Source organism: Rattus norvegicus, chromosome 14, assembly GCF_021556685.1.
Source record: "Rattus norvegicus strain SHRSP/BbbUtx chromosome 14, alternate assembly SHRSP_T2T, whole genome shotgun sequence".
Lineage (NCBI taxonomy): Eukaryota > Metazoa > Chordata > Mammalia > Rodentia > Muridae > Rattus > Rattus norvegicus.
This window is the reverse complement of record NC_141547.1, coordinates 21,068,069-21,088,716: the sequence shown is the minus strand read 5'-3', so window position 1 is coordinate 21,088,716 and position 20,648 is coordinate 21,068,069. Positions and strand designations below refer to the sequence as shown.

The following is a 20,648-nucleotide window of genomic DNA, read 5'->3' as shown; positions in this document are numbered from 1 at the left end:
GAACATTTCTTTAGATGGTTCACAGCCATTCTGTGTAAGAATTCATTGTTTTGTTTTGTTCCCCATTTTTAATATGGTTATTTGGTTTTCTGGAGTCTAAATTCTTGTGTTCTTTGTATATGATATATATGTATACCAACCAGCATCATAAAGAACCAATCTCAAAACTAAATTTACTTTATTTAGGGTTTCCATTTGTTCCCTGTTCATAAGTTTCATTTCCAATGAACATTATTCCTCATGATCATAACTAAATTATACTGAAGAAGTACAGGTGTTCTATGGTGGTGTGTTACACTTGGTGGACTAGAATGGTAACAACATAATGTATGCTAAAAATGTTAAAGACAGAGTTATTTCCTGTTATTGGTTTGAATGTAAAATGTTTCAACTATGATGATGAATTTGAGCACATTTCCCAAAATTTGTAGTGCTGATTGAGGTTATGAAATCTTAATTGAATTGGTTAAATTTTTTGGATGAAGTACATCACTGGAGTAAACCTTGAAAGTTCATAGCTTAGCCCCACTTCTTTCTCACTCTGCTTTCCATATGTGGTTGAGCTATGACAAGTGAGCTTCCTCCTCTGGCTGATTGCTACACTGCCTTCCCTGCTACTCTACATTCAAAGGAACTGTATCCACAATTCCAAATAAACTGTTCTGCTTTTCCCTTGAGATGATTTATATTAGCACATTATTTTAGAGGAACAGAATAGCCAACAGATTCCTTTAAAACTGATATCCAAACTAACAACACTTTATTCCAGACAACAAATAATTAAGACTATTACAGAAAAAGGAACATTTTTATATGTCAGTATTTATCGTGTACAAGTTAGCTACATTTTATTGTATGAAAGCTATAGATTCAGTCTCAGACAAAGAGGTAAATGGACACTATTCAAATATTTTAAGATTAATAATTTGATTATTAGGACTCTATCAAGAATACTTTTATTCTGCACATTTTTCTACAATGTAACTTTTTACATTAAGTGGTTTTAAAATTTAAAAATGATGGATTTTTGATTACATATCAGAATTCACGGAGTTATATGTCTTCTTACAAATGTGATCTGCCTTGATTAAAAAATCAGTAAGTTTATAATATGGTTCATAAATTAGAATGAGACTGAATGAGGCTCTACTCATTCTTCATTGTCTTTTCCTTCTTCACAAAGATTTGGTAAACAAGCAAGAAGCATTTTACAATAAGGGCTGCAATGACTGCCAAACAGGCAAGCAGGAACCCAATCACATCCAGAGAGTGGTACTGGTACCAGGAAAGGTCATGTCCAAGTGGTCTCAGGTGCTTGGCCCCTTTGTGGCACATGATAAACTCAATCCAGAAGACAACTCTGTCCAGGGGCTTCATAGGCTGGTCATGGTGAATGGTTGACAACAACATAGCATTTTTTTTATAGCTATAAGTGATAAAATGGTCATCAGTGAATGGAATGAATACTATGAAAAACCCTGCTCTTACCCATTGAGCCTAATTTTTGATATTATTGCTGACATTCATTTTTTGTTAACATTCTGATTCTAGAAAAGTTGCTGGAGTTTCACAAAGAAGCATGATGCAAGTGCATTTGACTCTACTGTTGAAAAAATTATTGATGGGTACACAAGTAGAAGGGTGACATAGAGGCCTGAGTTACCACTCCTAAATATCAGTTTGATGTAGTACAACAGGTAAGAATTACAATGGTTTTAATTTCAAAGCACAAGAGCAAAACTGTGTCTTTCTTCTCATTAAAACATTCTCATTCATTAGTATTCATATTACAGTCATTTACAGTTTAGGATTCAACTTATCTCTTAGAAGAATAAGAAAAGTAGATGCTCCTCAGAGACTGGGAAGGGGTGTAAATAGAGAAGACTATGTGAATAGGGTCAAGGGAGATAGCAGATTTCAAGGGATCTAATTAGGGAAATGGGAAGAGGAGAAGAGGAGAGAAATAGAGACAATAACAACAAGAATATATGACAAAACAAGAATTAAACTATTAACTACTTATACCTTACATTCTATTCCAGGTCTTTGTACATATATAATTTTAATGAACTTTGCTCATCTAACCTGATGGTTCTCCTTCCAATAACCAAGGAATTCTTAATAAAAAAAAAACCCACACAAGAAATGAAAGATTTCTTTTGGGGTATTGTCCAGGGGTGTCAAAAATACTTCTTGGCCAAGCAGTGTGGAAGGTAAAGCAGAAGGATTGCACACTTAAGACTACCCAGATTTAAATAGCAAGGGAACATAAAGCCTTACAAGGAATTTAAAAACAATGAGTAAAGGAGAGTATAATGTGTGTCCTGAACCATGCACTAATACATGTCAGTTCATCTCAGTATAATTCTCGTTTGTTTGTCTTTCGGTAAGAAAACAATGAATGTATATATGAATAAGCAAGTGATTGACTGATTGATTGAATGAATGAATGAAACGCATTATAGAAATTTATATTCACAACGGATTGTCTATGACTTCCTCCAGTGCACTGAGCAAATCTGATTTTGACATTGTCCTGATATTCAATGAAACAGCTGCTCCTTTGGCCACCATGTGGGCAATGTTATCATATTGTTCTCCAAATATAGGAATGCCAATCATTGGGATTCCATGATAGATCGCCTCATAGAGGCCATTGGCTCCACCATGTGTTACAAAGGCTTTGGTTTTCGGGTGACCTAGAAAAATATGAATTCAGATTAATATTAATTAGCAGTTTTGGACATAAAAAGAGATATGTATACTAAGAGGAACTGAAAGGACATGTTTCTACATAAAGTTTCTTAAAATCATAAGCTCTCTGAAATATTTTTGTCTCAGAGCAAGAAGAAACTAGATTTCTGGAGAAGCAAATTAGCATGCGGCTTGAGATTTGAGGTATGAAAAACCCATTTTCAGTTGAACATATGAAGTCCCTAGTAGATAAAATTAATTAGTGAATAAATGGAATCCCACAGATTGGCAAAAGATCTTTACCAAACCTATCCAAGAGAGGGGTAACATGCAAAATATAAAAAGAACTTAAAAACCTGGTTCCACAGAACCAAATAACCCTATTTAAAAATGGGGTACAGAGCTAAGCAAAATTATTACCTGAGGAAGATTGAATGGGTGAGTAGAACTTAAAGAAATGTTCAAAATCCTCAGTCATCAGGAAAATGCAAGTCAAAATGATCCTGAGATTCCACCTCACACCAGTCTGAATGAGTAAGATCAAAAACTCAGGTGACAGCAATTGCTGGTGAAGATATGGAGAAGGAGGAACAGTCCTATAATGCTGGTGGTACTGCAAACTAGTACAACCATTCTGGAAGTGAGTTCCATGGTTCCTCAGAAAATATGACATACTGCTACCGGAGGATCCAGCTATACCACTCCTGGGAATATACCCCAAATCTGTCTCAACATATAACAAAATATATGCTCCACTATGTTCATAGCAGCTTTGTTTAAAACAGCCAGAAGCTGAAAACAACCCAGATGTCCCTGAACAGATGAGTGCATACAGAGAATGTGGCACATTCACACAATGGAATACTACTCAGCTATTAAAAACAATGACTTCTTGAAATTTGAAGGAAAGTGGATGGAACTAGAAAATCTCATGCTGAGTGAGGTGACCCAGTCACAAAAGAACATGCAGTGTATTTACTCACTGATTAGTGGTTATTAGACAGAGAAAGCACAGAATACCCATGACACATCTCACAGACCATATGAAGCTCAAGAAGCAAGAAGAGAAGTGTGGAAGTTTCAGTCATACTCAAATGTGATAGAAAAAATATCAAAATAGGTAGAGGGTAGGAGGGATCTTGGAGGAGGAGAGGAGAGGAAGGAAAAGACTTTATGGCATTTCAGATATAAGAGGATATAAGGGAGATGTACAGAGGATCAGGAATTTGAATTGAGTTGTATAACAGTAGTGTAGATGCAAATAGGGAAAGACACTAGAAAGCACCAGGTTCCAGGGACTCAAGAGGTTTCTCAGAACAAACAGGGAGGACATTAGCTGAAATAATGAACAAAGGGGACAGAAAGTCTGCAGAAACCATATTCAATGGATAGCCAAGGCCTCTGTGTGAGGGATGGGGCCAACCACCCACCTCAAAAATATTAAACCAGAATTCCTCCTGTCAAAAGGAAAAGCAGGGACAATGAGTGGAACAGAAACTGAAGGAAATGCCATCCAGAGACTGCTCCATCAAGGGGTACATCCCCTCAGCAGACAACAAACCCAGATACTGTTGATATGCCAAGAAGCATTTACTGGCAAGAACATGATATAGCTGTCCCCTGGAAGGCTTCTCCAGAGCCTGACCAATACAGATATGGATACTTGCAGTCAACCATTAGAGTGAGTTTCGCAACTCCTACAGAGAAGTTAGGGCAAAGAGTGAAGGACCTGAATGGGTTTACATCCCCATAGGAAGAACAACAATGTCAACCAACCAGACCCTCTAAAATTACCAGGGACTAAACCACCAGCCAAAGCATACAAATGGAGGGATCCATGGCTTCAGCTGAATATTTGGCAAAGGATGGCCTTATCTGGAATCAATTGGAGGGAATCCCATTGGGTCTGTGGAGGCTTGATGACTCAGGATAGGGGAAAACTAGGCCGCCGAGGAAGGAGTGGTTGTGCAGATGTGGGAGCACCCACATAGAGGCATGAAAAAAAAATCAGGGAATAGTGGTTTTGTGGAAAGGAAACTGTGAATGGGAATAACATTTAAAATGTAAATAAATAAAATAACCAATTTAACACTGTTTTAATGTTGATCTAGGTTGCTCTGAGCGGATAAAGAATCATTCTGTTGTATAACTGAGGGAGTTATTTAACCTTAACAATCTGCATGTTGAGAGTAGGCACTGGTAAACACATTTTTATGCAAAATGATTAAAATGTAAAGTCAGAAGGAGAAAGAGAGAGGAGGTAGAGTCATGACTGAGTCATTTAACAAAAAATAAGGTATGGGACTATAACCATGTAGAAACTTATGTGTATGCATACATATTTCCTTATAAAGTTGTGCAGAATTCAGAGTTTTGATATTTCTTTCCAGTTAACAATAATGAATTAGAATAAAATCCCCCTGACTTAAAAAAAGAGAAAGATAGGAATAAGAAAAGGATGAAAGAAATGAGGGATAAAAAGACCAAATCCATGACAGAATTTGTTGTCTTAAATAAATAATCCATGAAGTAAGTGTGATGTGAAGAATTTGAAGTTAAAATAAATAGCTACAGTAATCAGTCACTCAGTCATGATGTTGCATTTGATTTCCAGAGACTTACCCAGGAGGTCATTCTGGGGGAGCCACGTGTAGACTCTGGTATTGGGTCCTAACGTTGCTGGGGTTTTGCCATCAAATTTCCAAAGAACCTGTTAAATGTTAGACAATTTTGTTGGTGATGTCATATTTAACATTATAAAGACAGAGCAGGATATATTTAGGAATTTTAAGTGTAGAGACATAAATATGTGTATGTAACAAGTAATGGAAAACAGAGCTCGGTGCATTTGAAAAAGACCAAGGAGGCATGTTTATGGGAGTGTTTGAAGGGAGGAATGGAAAGGCAGAAATTATGTAATTATAATTTCTAAAAGAGAAATATTTTTTCTTTTTTCTTTTTTTCTTTATTGACTTGAATATTTCTTTTTTTTATTAACTTGAGTATTTCTTATTTACATTTTGAATGTTATTCCCTTTTCTGGTTTCCAGGCCAACATCCCCCTAACGCCTCCCCCACCCCTTCTTTATGGGTGTTCCCCTCCCCATCCTCCCCCCATTACCGCCCTCCCCCCAACAATCACGTTCACTGGGGGTTCAGTCTTAGCAGGACCAAGGGCTTCCTCTTCCTCTGGTGATCTTACTAGGCTAATCATTGCTACCTATGAGGTTAGAGTCCAGGGTCAGTCCATGTATAGTCTTTGGGTAGTGGCTTAGTCTCTAGAAGCTCTAGTTGGTTGGCATTGTTGTTCATATGGGGTCTCAAGTCCCTTCAAGCTCTTCCAGTCCTTTCTCTGATTCCTTCAACGAGGGTCCCATTCTCACTTCAGTGGTTTCCTGCTGGCATTCGCCTATGTTTTTGCTGTATTCTGGCTGTGTCCCTCAGGAGAGATCTACATCTGGTTCCTGTCGGCCTGCACTTCTTTCTTTGCTTCATCTGTCTTGTCTAATCGGGTGGATGTATATGTATGGGCCACATGTGGGGCAGGCTCTGAAAGGTGTTCCTTCTGCCTCTATTTTAATCTTTGTCTCCCTATACCCTGCCAAGGGTATTCTTGTCCCTTTTTAAAGAAGGTGTGAAACATTCACATTTTGATCATCTGTCTTGAGTTTCATGTATTATGTGCATCTAGGGTAATTCAAGCATTTGGGCTAATAGCCACTTATCAATGAGTGCATACCATGTGTGTTTTTCTGTGATTGGGTTAGCTCACTCAGGATGATATTTTCCAGTTCCAACCATTTGCCTACGAATTTCATAAAGCCGTTGTTTTTGATAGCTGAGTAATATTCCAATGTGTAGATGTACCACATTTTCTGTATCCATTCCTCTGTTGAAGTGCATCTGGGTTCTTTCCAACTTCTGGCTATTATAAATAAGGCTGCTATGAACATAATGGAGCATGTGTCTTTTTTATATGTTGGGGTATCTTTTGGGTATATGCCCAAGAGAAGTATAGCTGGGTCCTAAGGTAGTTTAATGTCCAAATTTCTGAGGAACCACCAGACTGATTTCCAGAATGGTTGTACCAGTCTGCAATCCCACCAAAAATGGAGGAGTGTTTCTCTTTCTCAACGTCCTCGCCAGCATCTGCTCTCACCTGAGTTTTTGATCTTAGTCATTCTCACTGGTGTGAGGTGAAATCTCAGGGTTGTTTTGATTTCCATTTCCCTTATGACTAAAGATGTTGAACATTTCTCTAGGTGTTTCTCAGCCATTCGGCATTCCTCAGCTGTGAATTCTTTTTTTTTTTTAGTTCTGAACCCCATTTTTTAATAGGGTTATTTGTCTCCCTGCGGTCTAACTTCTTGAGTTCTTTGTATATTTTGGATATAAGCCCTCTATGTGTTGTTGGATTGGTTAAGATCTTTTCCCAATCTGTTTTTTTTTTTTTTTTTGCCATTTTGTCCTAACAACAGTGTCCTTTGCTTTACAGAAGTTTTCCAGTTTGTAAGATCCCATTTGTCGATTCTTGATCTTAGAACATAAGCCGTTGGTGTTTTGTTCAGGACATTTCTCCAGTGCCCATTTGCTCGAGTTGCTTCTCCAATTTTTCTTCTATTAGTTTGAGTGCATCTGATTTGATATGCAGGTCCTTGATCCACTTGGACTTAAGCTTTGTGCAGGGTTATAAGAATGGATCACTCTGCATTCTTCTACATGTTGACCTCCAATTGAACTAGCACCGTTTGCTGAAAATGCTATCTTTTTTTCCATTGGATTGTTTTGGCTCCTTTGTCAAATATCAAGTGACCATAGGTGTGTGAGTTAATTTCTGGGTCTTCAATTCTATTCCATAGGTCTATCTGTCTGTCTCTGTACCAATACCATGCAGTTTTTATCACTATTGCTCTGTAATACGGCTTGAGTTCATGGATAGTGATTCCCCCTGAAATCCTTTTATTTTTGAGGATAGTTTTAGCTATCCTGGGTTTTTGTTATTCCAGATAAATTTGCAAATTGTTCTGTCTAACTCTTTGAAGAATTGAATTGGTATTTTGATGGCGATTGCATTTAATCTGTAGATCGCTTTTGGTTAAATGGCCATATTTACTATATTAATCCTGCCAATCCATGAGCATGGGAGATCTTTTCATCTTCTGAGGTCTTCTTCAGTTTATTTCTTCAGAGCCTTGAAATTCTTATTGTACAGATATTTTACTTGCTTGGCAAAAGTCACACCGAGGTACTTTATATTATTTGGGATTATTATGAAGGGTGTCGTTTCCCTAATCTTTCTCGGCTTGTTTCTCTTTTGTATAGAGGAAGGCTACTGATTTCTTTGAGTTAATTTTATACCCCGCCAATTTGATGAAGTTGTTTTTCAGCTTTAGTAGTTCTCTGGTGGAACTTTTGGGATCACTTATATATACTATCATATCACCTGCAAATAGTGATATTTTGACTTCTACTTTTCCAATCTATATCCCCTTGATCTCCTTTTGTTGTCTGATTGCTCTGTCTAGAACTTCAAGAACTATATTGAATAAGTAGGGAGAGAGTGGACAGCCTTGTCTCGTCCCTGATTTTAGTGGGATTGCTTCAAGTTTTTCTCCATTTAGTTTAATGTTAGCAACTGATTTGCTGTATATGACTTTTACAATGTTTAGGTATGGGCCTTTAATTCCTATTCTTTCCAGGACTATTATCGTGAGAAGGTGTTGAATTTTGTTAAATGCTTTCTCAGCATCTAATGAAATGATCATGTTGTTTTGTTCTTTCAGTTTGTTTATATAATGGATCACGTTGATGATTTTCTGTATATTAAACCATCCCTGCATGCCTGGGATGAAGCCTACTTGATCATGGTGGATGATTGTTTTGATGTGCTCTTGGATTCGGTTTGCCAGAATTTTATTGTGTATTTTGGTGTCGATGTTCATAAGGGAAATTGGTTTGACGTTCTCTTTCTTTCTTGGGTCTTTGTGTGGTTTAGGAATAAAAGTAACTGTGGCTTCATAGAAGGAATTCAGAAGTACTCCATCTGTTTCAATTTTGTGGAAAATTTGGATAGTATTGGTATGAGATCTTCTATGAAGGTCTGATAGCATTCTGCACTAAACCCGTCTGGATCTGGGCTCTTTTTGGTTGGGAGACCTTTAATGACTGCTTCTATTTTGCTAGGAGTTATGGGGTTGTTTAAATGGTTTATCTGTTCCTGATTTCAGTTCGGTACCTAGGATCTGTCTAGGAAATTGTCCATTTCCTGCAGACTTTCAAATTTAGTTGAATATAGGCTTTTGTAGTAGGATCTGATGATTTTTTGAATTTCCTCTGATTCTGTAGTTATGTCTCCCTTTTCATTTCTGATTTTGTTAATTTGTACACACTCTCTGTGTCCTCTCGTTAGTCTGGCTAAGGGTTTATCTATCTTGTTGATTTTCTCAAAGAACCAACTTTTGGTTCTGTTGATTCTTTCTATGGTCCTTTTTGTTTTTTACTTGGTTGATTTCAGCTCTGAGTTTGATTATTTCGTGCTTTCTACTCATCCTGGGTGTATTTGCTTCTTTTTGTTTGAGAGCTTTTAGGTGTGTTGTCAAGCTGGTGATATATGCTCTCTCCTGTTTCTTTGTGCAGGCACTCAGAGCTATGAGTTTTCCTCTTAGCACAGCTTGTATTGTGTCTCATAAGTTTGGGTATGCTGTACCTTCATTTTCATTAAATTCTAAGAAGTCTTTAATTTCTTTATTTCTTCCTTGACCAGGTCATCGTTGAGTACAGTAATGTTCAAATTCCATGTATATGTGGGCATTCTTCCCTTATTGTTATTGAGGTCCAGCTGTAGCCCTTGGTCGTCTGATAGGACTCATGGGATTATTTCTATCTTTCTGTATCTGTTGAGGTCTGTTTTTTGACCAGTTACTTGGTCAATTTTGGTGAAAGTACCTTGAGGTGCTGAGAATAATGTATATCCTTTTGATTTAGGATAGAACATTCTATAAATATCTGTTAAGTCCATTTGATTCATGACTTCTCTTAGTCTGTCTATGTCTCTGTTTAATTTCTGTTTCCATGACCTGTCCATTGATCAGAGTGGGGTGTTGAAATCTCCTACTATTCTTGTGTGAGGTGCAATGTGTGTTTTGAGCTTTAGTAAGGTTTCTTTTATGTATGTAGGTGCCCTTGTATTTGGAGCATAGATATTTCGGATTGAGAGTTCATCTTGGTGGATTTTTCCTTTGATGAATATGAAGTGTCCTTCCTCATCTTTTTTGATGATTTTTAGTTGAAAATTGATTTTATTCAATATTGGAATGGCTACTCCAGCTTGCTTCTTTCAACCATTTACTTGGAAAGTTGTTTTCCTGCCTTTCACTCTGAGGTATTGTCTGTCCTTGTCTCTGAGGTGTGTTTCCTGTAGGTAGCAGAATGCAGGGTCCTCATTGCATATCCAGTTTGTTAATCTATGTCTTTTTATTGGGGAGTTGAGTCCATTGATGTTGAGAAATATTAAGGAATAGTGACTATTGCTTCCTGTTATATTCATATTTGTATGTGCGGTTATGTTTGTGTGCTTTTCTTCTCTTTGTTTTGTTGCCAAGACGATTAGTTTCTTGCTTATGTTGGGCTTTACCATTTGTTATCCTTTGTAGCGCTGGATTTTTAGAAACATATTGTATAAATTTGGTTTTGTCATGGAATATCTTGGTTTCTCCATCTATGTTAATTGAGAGTTTTGCAGGATACAGTAACTTGGGCTGGCATTTGTGTTCTCTTAGGGTCTATAGAAATAATGTTATAATGTAGCATTTTTTTTTAAGTATAGAGAAAACTGCTCAGAATACCTCCCATAGGATATATGAGAAAATCAGAAGCAGTGAGTACTGAGAACTCAGAAGACTCACACAAGAGTACCAACATTTTTTTGTTTTACACTCACACAGGTAACCATAATCACTACTTTTGAGGAAGAAATAATTAGACAAATGAGACAGTTAATGATACAAGAAAACGTTAGTACATTGCCATGGTGACATAATTCAACTGCAAAGACTATTGGCAAATTATTAATAATTTATTTGATCTAAATGATTTTGACAACTCTAATATTCCAGCTTAATGTTGTAATAAAAATAAATTTTAAACACAGTAGAGTTTTTATATTTGTTCACTTATTCTATGTAATCTTATTGAATTTCAATTTTTTTGTCATTGATTGTGTGTCACTGATTTTTGTTTCCCATTCAGAAATCTCTTTGCCCATGAGTACTTGGAATTAATAGCCAACGTGTTGGATCATAGGAATGTGGAGTCATCTGACTCATCTGGAAGAACCCTTCCATATTGTAGTGTTGGAATGGTCCAGGAATGGAGTTGTGTGAGTAGAATTCTTAGAGCATTGAGAATACTCTGAGAAAACAGGACAAGGGTCTTGTTACCATCTTTCCTTTAAACAAGATTTCTCTTGCTATGTGTCTGTGCCATCTTCCTATGTGTACCAGATAGGAGTTGAGTCTATATATTAGTACCCTGACTGGTCCTTGTGATTGTATACAGCTTGAAGTTCTGTGATCTTTACTCATATGACATTTCTTAAGCCTCAGAGTATGCATTATTTGATGCTGTTAATAACATTGTCTATTTCATGAGAAGTTACTCTGCCTCACATATCAGCTCCATTCTACCATGTCTCTGTCTCTGGAGTTGTAACAAGTGGTACTGAATGGGGACCTAAAGTTGGCTTCATACCAGGAGATTGGGCACACTCACAGTAAGAGGTGAATCAGAATATCAGGGCAGAATACATAGAGATCTATGCTTGATGTTGGTCATAGGGGCACTGATTTAGACTGTTGTCAAAATACTTTCTTTACAAAGATAAGGTTAATAATCACCAGGAAGTGATGACCAAGTTCTTGCATGAATATAAACAGGATGACAATGTGTTAAAATTGTTTTTTTAAGTTCATGTAGCAGAGGATGGCCTTGTTGATCACCAATGGGAGGAGAAGCCCTTGGTCCTGCCAAAGATAGACTCACTAGTGTAGTGAAATGTCAGGACAGGGAGGAAGGAAGGGGTGGGTTGGATCGGGGAACACCCTCATAGAACAAGGGAAAAGGGATGTGATAGTGGGTTGATAGACTGGAAACTGGAGAGGGGATAACATTTGAAATTTAAATGAATTTATATAAAAATATACAAAAAGGTCAGTAGCATATTTCCCAGTTCAGGTAAAATGCAAAGGAAAATGCCACTACTGGGAACTGCACAGGTGATCAAATCTTGAAATCTTTCCCTATTTGAAGAGGATTTAGGAAAGCCTATGGACAAAGCTATTACTACATCCTAGGCAAGCTAGGGCAATTCAAGGGAAAGAAATTCATCCATCCATTCCTTCCAGATATGATTAGTGGTTCCCAGTAAAGTTTCAATAAAATCAAAATATTTATCAGGAATTAGACATGGATATTGTGAAAGATTTTAAAAAGGCCTGTGCTTCCTATGGACCTATTACTCCATATAACAATGACTATCTTTGGTTGGAGCAATGAGGCATAATGTCTGCCCTATGGGCTTCATGTAATTCCTAAACTGCTTCTTAGCAGTTTTCAATTTCCTCACTGGTAGGTGTGGCTTGAAGATAAAGCCCATAAAATCATTCAGCAGTTAGGACTGAGGGATAATCCCAGAAATATCATAGATAAAGGCTGACAAGGATTTTTATCAACAAATTACAAGTTGTAAGATATACCTCCTTCAGTCCCCTCACATTAGATATGCTGCTATGGCTACCTGCATGAAAACTGATATGGAATCAGATTTAGTGTCTTGAAATATAGAAATATGTAAGATACCTCTGCACCTTATGCCAATTTCAGAGGGAGATTCAGAGATGCTATTGAAAAATAAGTAAAGGGACAACAAATTCTAGAGTTCTTAAACAGTTACTTTAGATAATTACGATGAACATTGACAAAGATTAAGTTTCAAAGAGAGATAAAAATGTTATGGACTTTCTGAAGTTATGTAGCAATGTAGGGTCTTACAAACCCAGAGGGAAATTACCTGTTTGAGTAACGTCTGTTCTACAAAAATTGACATTGTTAAAGTGACCACTTTAAGAATCAAAGTAAGTTGCCCTTATAACAGTTCAGTTCTCAGAATCAAGGAGACCTGGCTTATGCTCTGCATGTATAAAGGGCAAACACTGGGATAAGGAATGATGAAATAAATATGGTGAGTATGGCAATACATTGCTTGGCAACAAAAAACAATGCTGGCCAAGAAATGAGAAACCTTATGAGGGAATACTAAGACTAGACAATGTGAGGATTTAAATCAAAAGAATACAGAACTTCTGCCAGCTTCAGAGTATAGCCAATCTATTATTTTATTACAAGCTACTACTCAAACAAGTGCTGTACTGGATAGTCCTTGTACTAAAGTATTGCCACTTCCCCTCTCCAATGCCCTATTAAGTGACACACAGGTTATTGGGAAACGAGTCTGCCTAGAATAGTTGTATTACTTTTGGAGTCACAGTAGTTTATCATGGTTTGTAATTTACAAATATAATAAACAGAATGCTTAATTGACTTGTGAAATCTTAATGCCACCTTGTGGTCAATTGGAGATTTACAGTCATTATCTACACTGACACCTGTTTGTAAAGATTGGTCTTCAATTTTTATGAATTTAAAAAACTGCTTTTGTACTATTCATCTTAATATTAAGGTATATTTAGCCTTTTCTCTTTCTTCTCTCAACCCTAAAGAACCCCAGATTTAATATCAATGCCCTGTATTATGTCACTGCATGGCAAAATCCACTCTGATGCCCCAATTCCATGTTGTAATGGTTTTAGAGCCCGTGATGCAGGCCTTTCCTTAGGGTTACAGTATTCATTATATGGATGATGTTCTGATAGTTACCACCAAACCAGAAGAGCTACAATGTGTATATGGAAGATTCAGGATGTTCTACATAAATACACACTAATTATTACTCCTATTATGGCACAAAGGTCAGACATTGTAATATCTAAGGCAACTAGTAATGAGAATGATTGTTGGTAACCATAAGAAGAACAATTTAAAAAACTCAAAATCTTTCAAAATTATTAGGGAATATTTATCACCTACATACTATATTTGAGAATACTTAATTTTGGAATAACGATTCAATTTAACTCAGAGTTATGGCATTAGAAAATCCATGATTTCATTTTGAGAGTCAAAAGTATTACAGCTATTTGAATCAAAACTAAAAAAGGCATTTATTTATATTGTGGATTCTTCACTGCGTTTACACTTTTTTTCCATTAAATTGTCTCCTATATGTATTAAACAATTTGAATAAGCCTTTGGAATGGATCCATTATAAGGGCCACAAAATTTTACTTGCCTTTCTCTTCTTGCTGTATTAGTGAATCAGGGGAGGAACTATTGTCAATACCATATCCCACATAGGAATGTTGTTCAAATTTTACAATATACTACTTATTATCCCTTATAATATCGCATTTTTAAAGCAAGAGTTGACACAAAAGATAAAAAATATTAGTGAATTAGAGAAAGTAGATGCAATTCACTATGCTCTTCTGTCTTGGATGCTGTACCTTCATGTGGGCATTGATATATATTCTAAATTTCTTTTGGTTCTACCTCTATACTCAGTGAAGACTTTTGCAATGTACTTTTTCTTATCCAAACTTTTGAAGACAAGGAGTGCCTACTTTAATAAAAACTGACAGTGGACTAGGTTGTAGTAGAAAAAAATTAAAACTTCTGTAAATGATGGAATATTAATCATATTTTAAAACTTCTTTATAATCATCATGTCCAGGGCATAATTGAAAGATCAAATAGAATTTTAAAATTACAATTATTAAAAATAAATCATCATGGGGAATACCAAGGGATATCCTTGAACTTTCCTTATTTATTCTTATTTTTAAATTTAACTGAAGGTGAAGAATGTTCAGGAACCCGAATTATTTCTCTACAGAAAATTCTAGACTTCCTTTAGACAGGTCTAGGTGATTTCAACTATTTTAACCTCAGAAGGCCAGTTTCTCAAGATTTGGCAAAGGATATGTATCTGCCATTGCAGATGTTCCAATGAAAAAACTTAGATTTCTCTCAGGCTCCTCGAGACTGAGTCATGAAGGACAAAGGTGGCAGGTGAGAAGAGAGTGGCAGACATGATGAAGATAGAAATCCTCCAGCTAAAAGGTAAAAAGATTCGTTGACTCTTCTACCAGAAGTGAATTCTATCTACATTGGGCCAATTAAAGACTGTATATACCAAGGAAGAAGTTAACTGTTGTCATTTGTCCTCACCTGTGGATTTCTGGTGATTCCATCTGTTTATTCCCATGAATCTGGGGATATTCATGCATCCAAAGATAACTAAATCTGAATGCATATTAAAATCACTCTGGATATTCTGTGCTTAACAAAGTTAAAAAGGAAGAGATGAGAGAAAAGACTCTGAGGATAGAGGAAATTTTTTAGTGCTTGTGAAAAGTCTAAGAAAACTGGACAAGGATATTTGACCACAGTTTCTCCAAACCCAGAAGTTACTCTTGGATTGTGATTTGGCCCTCTTCTCAGCTCTAGCAGATAAGGGTGCGTCTGCTTCAGGTTAACCACTTCGACTTCCTACTGTCTGCCAAGCAATGTTTAAGCTGTCCTTCATGTTCCTTTTGACAAAACCTTGGTTTTATCATACACATCTCATTTGATGATTAAACACAGCTGTAAATCATGTGCTATGGACTCATATGACCTTTTGTGACCCTCAGAGTGTTATTCTCTGAATAAAGTTGGTTAATGCCTCTGGCTTCCACCTTTCTATGGAACGGTGACAGGGTAGGATTCAAACACAGGTATTAAACCTTCTGTACCAACTTCAACCGAGTAGACATACAACCCTTTGAAGAGCAGTTTCTGTGGACCAATAGTTCCGAGCATGTTGGCATCATCTGCACACTGGACTTACACCTGAACTCCAAATAATGACTAGGACCATGCACTTACATTGATATCTCTTTTTTCATTTCCCTAAGAGTTTCATATATTGTCTTTTTTTATTCATCCCCTCTTACTCCAATCTTCACTAAATCACCTTCTTCCATACCCACCCTACTACTTAAGTCCTTAAAAATCATCTATCTTCCTACCTCAAGAGTCTGAGGAATGGGGATTTCCGGCTGTTGAAGCCACTAATCTGAGTCGCAGTGTGAAATTGTGTCAAGTCAACAGTCTCTGGGAAGCAGCTCCACAAGGGTTTGTGTTAAATACTCCAATAAATTGCCATGGCATTGTGAAAGCCCAATGTATTAATTTGACTTGTGCAGTATTAACTGTGTGTGCTTTTATCATCAAAATCAAAATTAAAACCAACAACAAAATGTAAGGAGCCATTTGTCCTCTCCAAATATTCTCCCACGTGTGGTCTTCCACTAGGGAAGGGTTGTCTTAGATTTGTTCTGTGTTTTCGGTTGCACAAGTTCTGTACATGTTGGTTTTGGTTCACGTGAACTAAAAATGGATGCAACTATTATCATTTCATGAGAAATCAAGAAGAATTTTCAATGTCTACCTAAAACCTTCACAGGCCTGACCCTTGTCATCATAATGCCAGGTTGCATACAATAACTGCTAGAATCAGACTTTCTGAGACTTTCACAATCTCAGTTTACAGTCGCCTCCCATGGGCACTTTACCTCACCTTTTGTGGAATCTGGGCAAGGGCCCATGCAATTGCGTTGGCCTTTTCTTCTGTCATGTTGCTGACCATTGACCCCAGAGAAAACACCACCACACCGTGCTCTCCAGAGCTCTGGACAAATTCTTCCATATCCTGTGAGTAAAGCACTTGGTCTATCACACAATAGTGATTGTAGAACAATTAATTATGAAAGCTTTACAAAAAACATCTAGGAGAATAAAAATTGAACTATTCTTAGAAATTTATAGAATCATGATGTTAAAACATACATAAGACAAAACTGGCATTGTCAAACACAGGCATCAATATAAAGTGTACTCCTACGTGTTCAATAAACATTCTCAGTGTTTCCTTCTGGTGAATTGAAAGCTAAGGAATGCAATTATAGTATATGAAATATTGGTAAATTTGAAGCAGCATTGCATTTTTCATTCAACAGAATTTACAAATGTCGCATTTCTGTTCAATTTTCTCCTATGATGTCTGATTTATTACTATTAGCTAAGGTTTGATTAAATGATATCTATGTTGTGGTATATACATATGTGACAGTAAATGCATATTTCCTCCTATGATAAATAAAATGTTTTGACTCTTTAAAAATAATCATAACTGTGTAATAATCAACCACATTGCATGTAATAATTTTTTGATATTGTGTATTAATGAGCATATTTTCTTAATTTCTCAAATTCCCTGCCTTTGTTTTAAATAATGAGGGCCATGATAAAATCAGATGTTCTACTCTACTAACTTTAACATGTTATTTTTGAGACTGTCTCTCATTGAACAAGAATCTCACTATTTTAACAGGTTAGTATCCTCTATTTTAACCTGATTCTGCAACTCAGTACTAAAGTCATACATGCTGTGACAGAATACTCAACTCTGTATGTGGGCACTGGGATTCAAACTCATGTACTTATGGTTGCTTGGTAAATAATTACCACTGAACTGAGAATAGGACCCCCCCCATTGAAGGAATCAGAGAAAGAACTGGAAGAGCTTGAAGGGGCTCGAGACCCCATATGTACAACAATGCCAAGCAACCAGAGCTTCCAGGGACTAAGCCACTACCTAAAGACTATACATGGACTGACCCTGGACTCTGACCTCATAGGTAGCAATGAATAGCCTACTAAGAGCACCAGTGAAAGGGGAAGCCCTGGGTCCTGCTAAGACTGAACCCCCAGTGAACTAGATTGTTGGGGGGAGGGCAGCAATAGGGGGAGGATGGGAAGGGGAGCACCCATAAAGAAGGGGAGGGGGAGGGATTAGGGGGATGTTTGCCTGGAAACCGGGAAAGGGAATAACATTCGAAATGTAAATAAGAAATTCTCAAGTTAATAAAAATATAAATAAATAAATAAATAAATAAATAAGAATTTAACCCAATGGCTAATCACTCCAATAGCCTACATGCCTTAACTCATTATATATATATATATATATATATATAATATATATATATATATATATATATAGTCTGTCATGAACTTTTCTGGGTTTATTGAGCTCTTAATTAGTAGGACTTTTATTTCCACTTGCCACATATCTCTATAGTTGGGAGAAAAATGAAATGAAATATATAATAAAAGATGTAGAACATTTCATCAGAAATGATATGAAATGAAAAAGACAAAAAGAATGTATTTACCTTGGGCAAGGGTTTAGCTGGTTTACAGTGGAGTCCTCCAACATAGTCAACATTTGGTAATGTTGGGTGGGGAAATTCCAAATCCCAGTAGGATCTAATGAGCCACATTTCTGCTTTGCCCATTGTCTCCTCTACAGTGGTGGGCCTTCCTAGATAGGGAAAATGTGCAAATGAGACAAAGAAGACTTGACAGGACTGTCTGCTGAGTATGAAATATATTTCCTCAAAATGTTGTTATGTTTTATGTATAACATGTGCAAGTAAAATGTAATATTTTAATATATGATATAACTTATATCAATAACTGATTTATGCATCATAGAAATACATGGTAACTTGTGTTTATTTTTAAAGTAATCTGTAAGACTTATTTTATGTATCCTCCATAATTTAATACCTTAAATAGTTATAGAAATAACACTTTAGGCCACTATATGAGTAAACAATCAGTTTTTTTCTTTCCAATCCTTCAAAAAAAAACCTATGTAAATATAAACACACACTCCATGTCCAAAACTTTCATCTTGATGTGCACCCTAGCCAGTGTTTTCAGGATCCTGATAGTTTGTAGCTATTCTTCATTCCTTACGGGGAATTGCAATGTTTAAAATGGCTAATTTGTGGCTAATGCTTCTAGTCTTGTTTAAACTTGATATACTTAAAAGTATTTATACTATAAAAGAATCAATATGTTCAGAATTATAAGAATAGGAATTTTGGGCTAGATTACCTGTGGTATATTTTTAAGAGGGAAAAAAGGGCATGACTTCAAAAAATTCAGCATGTGTGTCCATGCTTCTGTTGAATTCAACCATCTGCAATCGAATTTTGGAAGGAACGCAAAAAAGAAATGTGGGACTGCTAGAAACATCAGTGCCACTGCTAAGCTTGGGAAATATCATAATAGCTTCCAAGTTAGGGAAATTTTTAAAAAAGAAATAAAAAGAAAACATTTTATGATCTACCTTTTAATTATTTTTACGCATATCTGCATGAACATAGGTTAAGTTTATGCCAGTGCCTGTGAATACCATCAAAGGGCAGCACTTCTCTTGAAACTGAAGTTATAGGCAGTTTTCTGTCGTTTGACATGAATGTTAGTGGGAAGAGAGCTCAGGTACTAAACTGCATAGAAGCAATCTCAACCCTTTGTCCATGTTTTTGGACCCTACATTTTCATTTTAAATCAAGACACTGGCCTAGGTAGGAGAAAATAATTTCTTCAATGTTATGTATACATATTGATACTATGAAATATGTCATTCTTGAATCTTCATGAAACAAGATTTTCTAACTGCTTAGAAACTTATTAAAATACAGGAAAAATTTCAGTGGATGAGGAAAGAATCACCCAGAGACCATCAAGATTCATCTCTATGCAACAGTATAGCTAACCAAACTGTCTTGTATGAGAACAGTTAACTTCTTCCATTTGATGAATTACATGAGCTTTTACAAGAGTTTGTGACTTGGATAACTGATATCATTATACATTTGGTCACCTATAAAAGATTACTTCACTTTGTATTTCATGGACATAAGTCTTTAAACACATGTGAAACTTAGGTTTTCAGTCTACTGAGCAAAAATGTAACTTACCCAAAATCTCACTGTAAAACATGTCCCATTCCTTGTGTCTAAGTCTCTCGAACCAAAAGTCGAAATAAAGCATACATATCATATTTTTTACCCTGTCTATGAATGTCATTTTGCCAGCCAGTCCTGACAAAATTACAGGCACATAAGAAGGAGGGAGTATACATTTTCCAATGGACTTTTCAAGTTTGTGGCCTGGAGAGAAGCGAAGACTGTACAGAAAAGGAATGTGGAGCAGTTCGGCTATCAGATCCCCACAGGCAGCCACAGGGTCTGACAAAAGAAGGTCAAACTTGGATCCTGTAGTTTTGCCATGAGCTGCTTGTTTGAAACAGCGTCTTTACAAAGTCTTAGATAAAAAGAAGAAAATTCATAAACCATATTTTGAAGGATAGGAGAATATGACAAACATGTATCTCTTGGCAACTCATAAGTCCACACATCCAAAAGTTTTATGAAATGATTTTGCAGCTCATCTTTACTGACAGATGTAGGAAAAAGTTCAAACTTAAGGTCAGACGATTTTTTCGGATCAAGAAAAAAGAAAGCTGAAGATTTCAGGACAGTGACTTCATGGCCCCTCTGTACAAGTTCATCGAGTATTATTTTTATATTCATCCAATGACTAAAGTCCATCGGCCACATCAACACCTTCCCACAGTTTCCAGATTTGAAACAGCAACTTATCTGTAGCAGGAGCAGGGCAGAAATCCACTTCCAGGGCATTTTGAACATCAAAGTCCTTGTCACAGTGTGTCCCTTCTGTCACTGCTTGATCTTTTATCCGAAAAGCTTTATACAAGAGGTTAAAATATAACTTGCATTGCTCAAAGCTGGTAAGTAACAGATACCATGGTGATAGGAAAAAAGAAATAATGACTTTTTTCTCCATCTTTATTAATTTGGGTATTTCTTATTTACAATTGTTATTCCCTTTCCCGGTTTCCAGGCCAACATCCCCCTAAC

General features: G+C 36.5%; 1 pseudogene across 1 annotated transcript; it reads right to left on the bottom strand.

Moving 5' to 3' along the window:
- Window positions 1–739: 739 nt before the first annotated feature.
- Window positions 740–20,437, bottom strand: Ugt2b-ps1 (UDP glycosyltransferase 2 family, polypeptide B, pseudogene 1; annotated as a pseudogene). The gene is given in 5 exon segments (NR_203088.1): window positions 740–1,426; window positions 5,317–5,404; window positions 16,430–16,561; window positions 18,087–18,235; window positions 19,686–20,437. The product of NR_203088.1 is annotated as a UDP glycosyltransferase 2 family, polypeptide B, pseudogene 1 (transcript).
- Between the last annotated feature and the right edge of the window lie 211 nt (window positions 20,438–20,648).